An 11,756-nucleotide genomic window follows, 5' to 3' on the forward strand; every position below is an offset into this window, starting at 1 on the left:
GCTACATGCAGTAAAATAACATTGCTAGTCTTTATGCCATGCCATAACCATTCTGTATCCATGTCATCATATCATGGAGCATATAATCATTCTGGTCAAAACTCAATCATGCAAGAGCCAAGGCATACATTGCAAGGAGTTCACATCATCTGTACATAAACATTCTCATGGCACATAAACACACATAGCAGAAACACCAAATGCAGGTCAACAAAATAATTGCAAGTTCACGCTACCTCAGTTCCACGCTTAATGTTTCCTCCTTGTCTCCTTGCTTGGGATCCTCCTAGATTTCCAGAAAATTGCCTATCAACCATACCGTAAGGGTATGGTAAATTTCATATCCAGTATACAATTCTTTCTCTATATAATGCAACCCTTATTCCTTTCAATTTATAATTTCTGTATACCTTTCCTAATCCTTTGACTTTGGTTTGACCAAGCCTTAATCCTCAGTTAAGGTCTTGGAATTCTTCCTTAATCCATGATTAATCATGCTTTCTCGGTTAATCACTAACCCTTAATCCTTAATCCAATATTTAATTAAGGTCCTTAAGTCACATAGTCATTAGTACAACATAATCTTCTAAGATTAAGTCACTAATCCCTTATGGATTAACCATTAATCATTCTCTAATCAACATGATTAACCTTTAATCATTCCTTAATCAACATGATTAATCATAATTAATCATCCTTCAATTAGCATAACTAATCACTAATTACTAATTAATCAAGGTAGCTAACCTTAATTACTTACTAATCTTTAATCAAATAACATGATTAATCTTAGCTATCACTAAACCATAATTAATCAAGGTAACTAATCCTAATCTTCCTCAAATAAATAATTAACTAAAAATAATTAACACTTAGGGAGGTAGACATACCTTAATTAGCTTTTAATCGGCGCTTAGAGGTGTCTAACTTTGCTTTCTCCCTTTCTCTCTCTTCTTTCTTCCTTTCTCTCTCCTAGAACTCAAGAACACAACATTCCCTCACTACCAAACCACTTTGGCCGAATTGTTCATGAAAGGGGGGTATTTATAGGCTTTGATTTTTTAAAATTCCAAAAATACCCTTCGGGAAAAAGATGTGATCTCGGCCGTCCATTTTTTTTCCACTTTACACATGGACAAATCTTAGGGCACACACCATAAGAAGTTGACACATGGATGGACACCTAATCACCATGTGATTTTCATGTGGAAATAAAATATTATTTTAATGTTTTGTCTCTTATTTCCCTTTATGCCCTTGAACAATTTGGAAAATTCAAACTTTGTCCTCCCCCTTTATTTTTGGCTGAAATATTACTCTAAATATTGGGAGAAAAATGACTAATCCAATATTCAGTGCAATCCACTGATTATTTGTGTATTTTCAGTCCGATTTTCCAACAATCCTATCTAATTTACTGTCACAAAATTTTGATTTCAACACCTCCTTAAATTCCCCTCATTCCAAGGGTATTCCATGATTTTTCTTAAGTTTTACCTCCCTCTATAATTTTCTAAATTTTATTCTGTCAAAAATCACTATTCTACCGATAATAATTCGGTAATAAATATTCTTTAAGCTAACCTCTGCACATCCAAAGGTGGGAAGTAATTTTATAAATTAGGATAACATGTCACATAATTTATCCCTATTTTTCCTTGAATTTTTTTGAGGCCTCTATATATTTTAAATAATGGAAATTGGCTAATTTTTCCTTAATTAACCAAAAATTCCAATACTTACAAATAATTCCCTGATAAATTATTTTTAATCTTATATTCATCTTCTAAACCTCAAACATTATTCTGTATCCTCCTTTCTATTTTTCATGATTTTCAGGGAATTTTCAGGAATTTTGGACATTATTTCCAATACTACCATTTCTTGACCGATCTTTTCAAAAATGACCGTTATGTCCCTATCCTGATTTTTCCTCACAGCCTGGATCCTCTACCAGTCTACTATACTATTTGGCCTTAGTCAGTCACAAATCATTCATCAATTAGAATAAAATTATCAGGGTGTGACACCAGCGAACCGCCGAGGCAGTCACGAAGCAAAGCGCGGCCATCGTTCAAGAGATCGAAACTTCCAACATGGGACTAAGAAAGGCGTTCGCCCCTCTCATCCATGACATGCACTGGGTCCAAGAGCAAAGCATGGCCACATGACCCACGTGACCGGTGAAGGCTCGTTGAAGCACGAGGCATGCTTTGGGTTCCCCCGACACCCCTTGCAAGGCGTCGGGTAGAGGTAGGTAACTCCGAAAAGGCGTCAATCTCCCGTTGAACAGGCAGGCAACACAAGATCCGCCGTAGGGCACTGCTAAGCATCACCTTGGTTGCACCTGGTTGCGTGTTGACAGTTCGATGGACAAAGCACGGAGCCAGCCGACAGCGGCAATCGAAACACCACTCACACACCCGCACGTTTGCCTGGACCAACACCACCGTGGCAACCACACCCCGCAACCCCAGACGGGGAAAGGGAGCAAATGGAAGAGACGGGAGGTGCCGGCCCAAGCCCGTTAGGCATGAACGCATCTCTTAGGGACTAAGCGGCACATGCCCCCACGCACCACATTCGAAGGATTCCAACCCCGCTCAAGCCTGGCCAAGCAACAAAAGGCTACATCCGAAGGCTACATCGATTGGGTTGCTTGTCCGCCGTCGTCGCGAGGGGGGAATACACCGCATGAGGGGCAGTGAATGAGACTCCAAATGAGGGGATGGGGGAACGCACCAAACGTGCCGCACAAAACGCCCGAGAACATCAACCCCTCCACGGTCTTGCTTATTAAGCACCCGGTGGGAAAACGTCCCTTGGCGGATGTCGTTTCGTAACTTTGTGTCGGGGATCCCTCTCAGAAAGTTTCGATTGACAACAACGAGCACGTGAGTCCAACCTAGCCCTCGCTTACTGATCAACCGTGAGGATGCCTTTCTGCTCAGGTTTTGACGAGAAACACTACGCGCCACCATCCATCCCGCTTGCAATCCCACACACTTTTAGGGGCCAGTGACGTTGACCCTGGGCACCTCATGCGAAGGATTCCAACCCCGCTCAAGCTCTGGCCAAGCAACAAAAGGCTACATCAATTGGGTTGCTTGTCTGCCATCATCGCGGGGGTTAGGGGGAATACACCGCATGAGGGCTAGTGAATGAGATTCCAAATGGGGGGATGGGGGAGCGCACCAAACGTACCGCACGAAACGCTCGAGAACATCACCCCTCCACGGTCTTGCTTATTAAGCACCCGGTGGGAAAAAGTCCCTTGGCCGTTTCGCAACTTTGTGTCGGGGATCCCTCTCGGAAAGTTCCGATTGACAACAACGAGCACATGAGTCCAACCTAGCCCTCGCTTACTGAGCAACCGTGAGAATGCCTTTCCCCTCACGTTTCGACGGGAAACACACGCTGGGGAGGTCCATGAATCCTTGGTACGCGCCACCATCCATCCCGTTTGCAATCCTATGCACTTCCAAGGCCTAGATTTTCCAGATCAATGACTTTCACCCCAAACCGGCGTGTACGGACCTCATGCGGAGGATTCCAACCGTGCTCAAGCTTAGCCAAGCAACAAAAGGCTACATCGATTGGGTTGCTTGTCCACCATCATCGCAGGGCGGGAATCCTACGCATGAGGGGCAATGAATGGGATTTCAAATGGGGGGATGGGGGAACGTACCATCTGAAGGCTACCAAAAGAGGTTTCGAGTGCCTCACAAACACGATAGTCCAACCTAGCCCTTGCTTACTGAGCAACCGCGAGGAAAACGTCCCAACGGATGCCTTTCCGCTCGAGTTTCGACGGGAATAGCGTGCAAGGAAGGCCCAAGAATCCCTAGATACGCTCATCCATCCATCCCATTTGAAATTCCACACATTTTAAGGGTCGCCGGAAAAGTCCCCGAAAAATCTCGCTGGCGGCCGCCGCCGCCGCCGCTGCCACCGGGGAGGGTGGTCGACGTTATGGGGAGGGACACCCCATGGACTTGTTCACACCTTGATCTTGTCAATTGGGAGGGGCATATATGTGGTAGTGTGAGCAAGGCCATGGGGAGGGGGGTTGGGGGTGCCCCCCTATATATGCAAAATGAGCCTTTTCCCATGTGCCACGAACAGACATACTTTTTCGTGAGATGACAACCTCCGTTTAAGGGACCTAGAGATCGTATTTTGGCGCGATTTTTTGCAGCATTCCTTGGCATCTTATAAGGATGCTTCCTACTATGATTTTTTCACAACCATAGAATATTTTTGAAATTTTTTAGTGTTTCACAAAGTGCGCGCTCAACGGGCCACCACGGGTGGCGGCACCGGCGGTGGCACCCCCTAACATTTAGGGGGTCAAGTAGGAGTGAATAAAACCATCAGGACTCAAATGTAATGAGTGGATTTAATTTTGGTACTGGAGTGAAATTTTTGGACTGTGCTGGAACAGTCTTGGACAGTCCTGGACTGGTCCTGGACCAGTCCTAGACGTGCCTGGACGTGCCTGGACCCATCCTAGACGTGCCAGGACGTGCCTGGACCCGTCCTGGACGTGCCTGGACATCCCAACACCTTACCAAACCGTACCAGGACTTGCCCAAACCTTGCCAAACCGTGCCCGGACCTTGCCCAAGCCTCCCAACACTTGCTCGGACCTTGCCCAAGCTTGCCAAACCATACAAGCACCTTGCCCGGACCTTGTCCAAGCTTGCCAAACCATACAAGAACCTTGCCCACGCATGCCAACACTTCCGGACCTTGTTCGAGCTTGCCAAACCGTACAAGCACCTTGCCCACGCATGCTAACACTTGCCCAGACCTTGTCCGAGCTTGCCAAACCGTATAAGAACCTTGCCCACGCATGCCAACACTTGCCCGAATCTTGTCCGAGCTTGCCAAACCGTACGAGAACCTTGCCCACCCATGCCAACACTTGCCCGGACCATGTCCGAGCTTGCCAAACCGTACAAGCACCTTGCCCACTCTTGCCAACACTTGCCCGGACCTTTCCCAAGCTTGCCAAACCATACAAGCACCTTGCCCGGACCTTGTCCAAGCTTGCCAAACCGTACAAGAACCTTGACCATGCATGCCAACACTTGCCCGGACCATGTTCGAGCTTGCCAAACCATACAAGCACCTTTCCCGGACCCTGTCCGAGCTTGCCAAACCGTACAAGCACCTTGCCCACACATGCCAACACTTGCCCGGACGTTGTCCGAGCTTGCTAAATCGAACAAGCACCTTGCCCACTGAAAGAGAGCCTTTGTTATCGTTCGCCTTGGGGTTCTCAATCAAAAATAAATTCAAGTTAAGCAGTATAGTGCAAACTCGGGTCGTTTCACTTTTGGGAGCCTTTATTAATTACCTAAGCTAGACTAAATGCCATGCAATGCAATGAAATGGGGTTTTGGGTTTTTAAGTTTTAAATGAATGGAGCCTAAACTAAATGCAATGAAACAAACCTAAGATACTATATTTTTGGTGTTTTAAGATAATAATGATGGAATGGAAATGAATGATAGGAAATCTCTTGAAAATGGTTTTGATAGGCAATCATAGTTCACTTAAAATATTGGGAATTTCACAAATCATTAGGTTTTCTTAATAACAACCTCAATAACTCATTGAGTCCAAAGCTTACATTAATAACTCATTAATGAAAACTTTGTTAAGCTTCCCTAATGTGTAATTCTGGAATGATCATGCAATTGGCTCAATGTAACACAAATCAACTCAGTATCAAAACATAACCATGCAAGATAGGAGAGAATCATGAGAGTACAATAAGCATATATGCAACTACATATATTTAAGCCACAAAGTTCAACATCAATCAATCCAAATTACAAATGTAATCATTAACCAATAATTACAGTATCAGTCCCAAGTTCCTAACTAAGATATTACAACTCCTAGACCTAGAAAGCCATAAATCATAGCTAAAAATTGCAAACTGAAACTAAACTCCCCTTTGAAGCTTAGGAACTCAAGCCACACCACCATTCTTCAAGAGTTGATAAACCCTAGCCCTCCATAGCTTCAAGAAAAGCTCCAACTGAAGTGAATCCGTCGGCCATGGTAGCTGGGAGTGGAAGGAATTGAGATGGAGTGAATGAAAGATGAAGGAAATGGATGGGGAAGAAGATGGAGGTGGAGAGGCAAGAGGATGGGAGAATGGAGGTGTTGGAGATGATAGAATGGAGTGTTAGGTCGAAAATAGGGTTTCTAAGGGCTTTTAGAGTCAATTTGGGTCGGATCATATGAGTAGAGGGTCCATTTTTGCGTTCTGGATCCGAATCTGACGTTACTGATACGAAGAGGTTTGCCGCGGCGAACTATTCCAGAGAGGTATTCTAGTGAGATTTTGAAAGTTGGCCCCGGCAAACTCAAAAGTTGGCCCCGGCGAACTATTCCAGAATAGCCACTGATGCACATTTTCAGACTTTTTGCCACAGCACAGCATTTTCTTGGAAACTCTCATGTTGTGTAATGCTTTGGTCTTCAATCTTGGCTCTAATTCTCAAGTGTCCTACAATAAAAAGCAACAATTTGAAGTATCAATTGTCCTAGAAATCAATTGAATACAATTAATAACCAATTATGACAATTTTACCCTCAAAAAGACACTAACTCAAAGTAAGGACTCTTAATCTAAATTAAGCACAATTATCATTAAAAGGAGCCAAAACCTATGATAAAAACCCTTAAAATGATATGAAATAACATAGAATAAATGGGTTCAATCAAATCCCCCACACTTAAACCTTTGTACTCCTGGACAAAGGCAATACAAAGCTAGAGCAAGAGAATAGTATTGATACAAATGGGAATCCCTATGAATTCAAAGTAAGAAAGCGGTAGTGCCATTAATCCAACTCTTTAAACAAGCAATCATAGTGATCTAATTTAATGAGAAGGGATTAAAGTAGAGTACAGTCAATGCAATGGGAATGAACAAAAGAGAAAACACTCAAGATATAAATTGTTTCACTCTACTCACCAAGTTGGGGTAATTCTCTCTCAAATCCACTTAATCAACACTTTACCATAAGCTTGTTAAAATCCTACCTCTCCACTTCTAATGCATGAATGTAATGATCAAGAGGACTTTTAAGGTTATGATAATGGGAAGGGTTAAATGAAATAAGATGAGGTGAAAAGATATGAAATGATTAAGCACCAAGCATTTTAGAAAAGGTTTCCAACTAACATTTACTCTAATCTCTTAAAGCACAACTTTGTTCTTCAAACCACCAATGAATTGCCTTATTTCAACATTTTATTCTATTGGTACCATTTTATTTTGATCTTTCTTTCTTTGGCTTTTCTCAAGCATTTCTTCTATTTCTTTGCCTTTTTCTATTTCTCTTTTCTCTATTTTTTTTATGCAATTCAAAACCCAAGAAGACGAAGTTTAACACATCATGAATAGAATAGTAAAAATGTTGGAAATTTGAATGTAATAATGCATCTCTTGGCACTTACGAAAAGATGAAGGCTCAAATGGTTAGCAATGGATAAAATCATATGGGTTTGTGTTTGGAATGTAAGGGTTTAGAAAAGAATGCCTCTATCATGCTCATCATATAAATGCAACTAAGTCTCGATTAAGAATTAGAACAAGTTCTAGAAAGTAGAAGATGTAAGTGGATGCAACTCACTATGAATGAAAATTAGGCTCAAAGAATCTTCCAACAAGGCTAAATCTCAAATGCTCATGCACAAAGATTAATTGTACTCCAGATTAATCACAATGCATTAACTCAATCAATATAAAAGCAAGCTTGAAGAATTGTGACCAATGAAACTAAAACAATCAACTTTAAACAAATAGCAATTCTCATGAGTATCAATACAAGTTCATACACATTTACCAAAGTCCAAGAATACACAAATTCAAGTGTAAGTTACTTGAAGCAAAAATTTTCAAAAATTTTGACTCAAAATCTTCAAATTAAGTTCAAAAATCAATCAAAATTTTGAATTTTTTTTTTTGAAAACCAGATTTTCAATAAACATAGAAAAACACAACACAATCAATGAATATCAATCTCTCCCCCACACTTAAATCTTGCATTGTCCCCAATGCAAAACTCAAGTGTAACCCTAAACAAGAGAAACCAAAACCAAAAGGGAGGAAAAGAAAAGAAAAGAAAAGAAAACAAACTACTTTTACTACTGGCTATGTCCCTCCCCCACACTTATCTCACAAAACAAGCAAATAATTCAAAAGATAAGAGTTAAGGAAGGAAAGGGACAACCTTGAGAACGAAATCTCTTCAAACTCTTGTAGGAGAAGTTCTCATCCCGGATGAGAAACATGCATTTCTTCCATATGCTCACTTCTCCTTTATTGATCTTCCTTAGTAGAGGTGGTGTGGAGTCCTGCAAGCAAGTAGAACCAACAGCAGTACCACATCCAGAAATAGAAACATGAAGAGGATAAAAATGAAATAAAGATAGCTTAGAAGTTAATCTCTCCAAGTAACTATCACAACCAAGGAAATCAATAGTACTCCCATCAGTAGGAGTCAAATTTTTATTTAAATTTTTGAAACACTCAAGCTCATGTGAAGTGGAAGCTGAAGAATCCAACTGACAGTTGTTGGAGTACAGTACATCACTATCACATTCACAAGAGGTAATGTTTGAAAGGGAAGAAAAGAAAGAACAAAATGATTTATGCAAACTACTATTTACAATGCAAGATAAATCAGGAGGTAAATCACAAGATAAAACTTGTTGGAAAGACTTATTGATATTCATGATTTTATCAATTGAAACTTTAAAGCCTTTCTCAACATTATTAAAAGCTATGAACTCATTGGAATTATCATGAATTTGATTCTTAAGGCAATGGTTAGGTTCACATTTTTTGACAGAATCATCTTCTAGGCAATTCACATCAACATCATGCTTTATATTTTCAGCACTTTCAATACTAGAAGGTAATGCACACACTTTACCAAAGTTCTGCTTTCGCCACTTAACAAGTATATCATTTTTGTTATCAATGCAATCCATGCATATAGTGTGAGCATTGCAAGAACAAGATAAAGGTTCATTCAAATCAGAATCAGTTTCACCATCCAATCTAGCACTAGAAAGAGAAGCATGTTCTTCACACAAAGAAGCAGTGACAGTGCAAGCAACATCATCAACTAAACAACTACTATTAGAAGTGTTCAAGTGAGAATTTTTATTTTGGAACATATGAGGGGATTCAACTATGATTTCCTCATCCACCTCATTATCACTCACATCATCAATAACTTCAACAGGAATAGTAGTTCTAGCACAAGGGTCAATCTCCTCAAGAAGAGGAGCAATATTACCTGATGTAAGGCACGAGTCCTTGTGAGTTTGTGGATGTTCTTGCTTCATCTCAGCCTCTTGCATGAGTGAACTTGGACACTTTGATTCATCCTTCCCCATCCCAGATTCAATTTGCGCTATATCACTCAAGAACTTTCCCAATGCACTTTGACATTCTTCTAACTCTTCCTCTGATTCCTTCGAAATTCCAAATATTTCTACCTCTTCAAGTAATCCATGGTAGTATGAATTCAAGCGGTCATAAGCTTCTCTTAAAAATCGTATCTGGTCATTCTTAGGAATAGTGAGAAATGGGTCAGGTTCACTGAATTCATGATCATGAGATTGGGGAAAGGGTTGGTACATGGATTGGGACAAGGGTTGGTGGTGGTAGTCATTTGGCGAAGGAGATGGTTCAAAGGGGGAATTATATGGTGAGAATGGTTCAAGATATGAAGTGGGACATGGATGGAATGACGGTGATGGTTCATGAAATGGTTGGTGAGATGAGTAAGGGTATTGGTGGTAGGGTTCATGTGATGGAATGTTTGGCTCATGATATGGATGATGTGAAGGAAAGTGTTCAAAGTGTGGATTGTATGGTGGAGGTGATAAGTCATAATGTTGTCCTAATGGTGGATGTTGGTTTATGTATGAATGGAATGAAGAGGTATGGTAAGGGGAATGTGGAGGGTCATTTATCCAATCATAGCCATGGTTATGGTGAGGATAGGGATCATGCCCTTGATAAGTCCCACCATGTTCTTCATGATCAAAATGTGCCTGAAGTAGATCCAATTCCTCTTGTATGGCATCAAGCCTTTGAGAAGAATTATCACCCATCAGAGTATTGTCACCTATAAAAGAGGAAGGGTGATCAGATGGACCTAAATAATTATTAAACCAAGCCATAAGAAACTAAACAATCAATTCCCAAAGAGTTTTTAAGAAATTTTTTTTTTTTAAGAAAGGGGACCCTTCGCCGCGGCGAAAATAAGAGTTTGTCACGGCAAAGCTGTCTAGAGAGGGAGAATGGAGTCTGGTTCAACACACTTCGCCGCGGCGAATGTGTCCCGAGAAGGATTCTCACAGAAATCTGATAAGTTGGCCGCGGCGAAACAAGGAGTTGGCCGCAGCGAAGTCTCACAGACAGTGAGAAAACCAGAACATAACAACAAAAACAGAGAGAATGAAAAACAAGAAGAAACTCAATAATGGAATGAATGCTATGAAGGGTATGAAACTATATGCAAAAATTGAAGTCAAAATCAGGATCTTTGTTTGTATATCTCAAAATTTTTATGCAATGCAAAATCTATTATGCACAATGTAAAAATGTAACCTAAGAGGCTCACAAAACCCCAATCAACCAAAGTTGACAATTAACTAGCCTAAGGAACCAACTTAATGGCTCCCCGGCAACGGCGCCATTTGAAAGAGAGCCTTTGTTATCGTTCGCCTTGGGGTTCTCAATCAAAAATAAATCCAAGTTAAGCAGTATAGTGCAAACTCGGGTCGTTTCACTTTTGGGAGCCTTTATTAATTACCTAAGCTAGACCAAATGCCATGCAATGCAATGAAATGGGGTTTTGGGTTTTTTTAAGTTTTAAATGAATGGAGCCTAAACTAAATGCAATGAAACAAACCTAAGATACTATATTTTTGGTGTTTTAAGATAATAATGATGGAATGGAAATGAATGATAGGAAGTCTCTTGAAAATGGTTTTGATAGGCAATCATAGTTCACTTAAAATATTGGGAATTTCACAAATCATTAGGTTTTCTTAATAACAACCTCAATAACTCATTGAGTCCAAAGCTTACATTAATAACTCATTAATGAAAACTTTGTTAAGCTTCCCTAATGTGTAATTCTGGAATGATCATGCAATTGGCTCAATGTAACACAAAATCAACTCAGTATCAAAACATAACCATGCAAGATAGGAGAGAATCATGAGAGTAACAATAAGCATATATGCAACTACATATATTTAACCACAAAGTTCAACATCAATCAATCCAAATTACAAATGTAATCATTAACCAATAATTACAGTATCAGTCCCAAGTTCCTAACTAAGATATTACAACTCCTAGACCTAGAAAGCCATAAATCATAGCTAAAAATTGCAAACTGAAACTAAACTCCCCTTTGAAGCTTAGGAACTCAAGCCACACCACCATTCTTCAAGAGTTGATAAACCCTAGCTCTCCATAGCTTCAAGAAAAGCTCCAACTGAAGTGAATCCGTCGGCCATGGTAGCTGGGAGTGGAAGGAATTGAGATGGAGTGAATGAAAGATGAAGGAAATGGATGGGGAAGAAGATGGAGGTGGAGAGGCAAGAGGATGGGAGAATGGAGGTGTTGGAGATGATAGAATGGAGTGTTAGGTCGAAAATAGGGTTTCTAAGGGCTTTTAGAGTCAATTTGGGTCGGATCA

The sequence above is a fragment of the Neltuma alba genome, unplaced genomic scaffold (assembly GCF_004799145.2).
Source record: "Neltuma alba isolate B1F8T4 unplaced genomic scaffold, ASM479914v2 tig00011845_pilon, whole genome shotgun sequence".
Lineage (NCBI taxonomy): Eukaryota > Viridiplantae > Streptophyta > Magnoliopsida > Fabales > Fabaceae > Neltuma > Neltuma alba.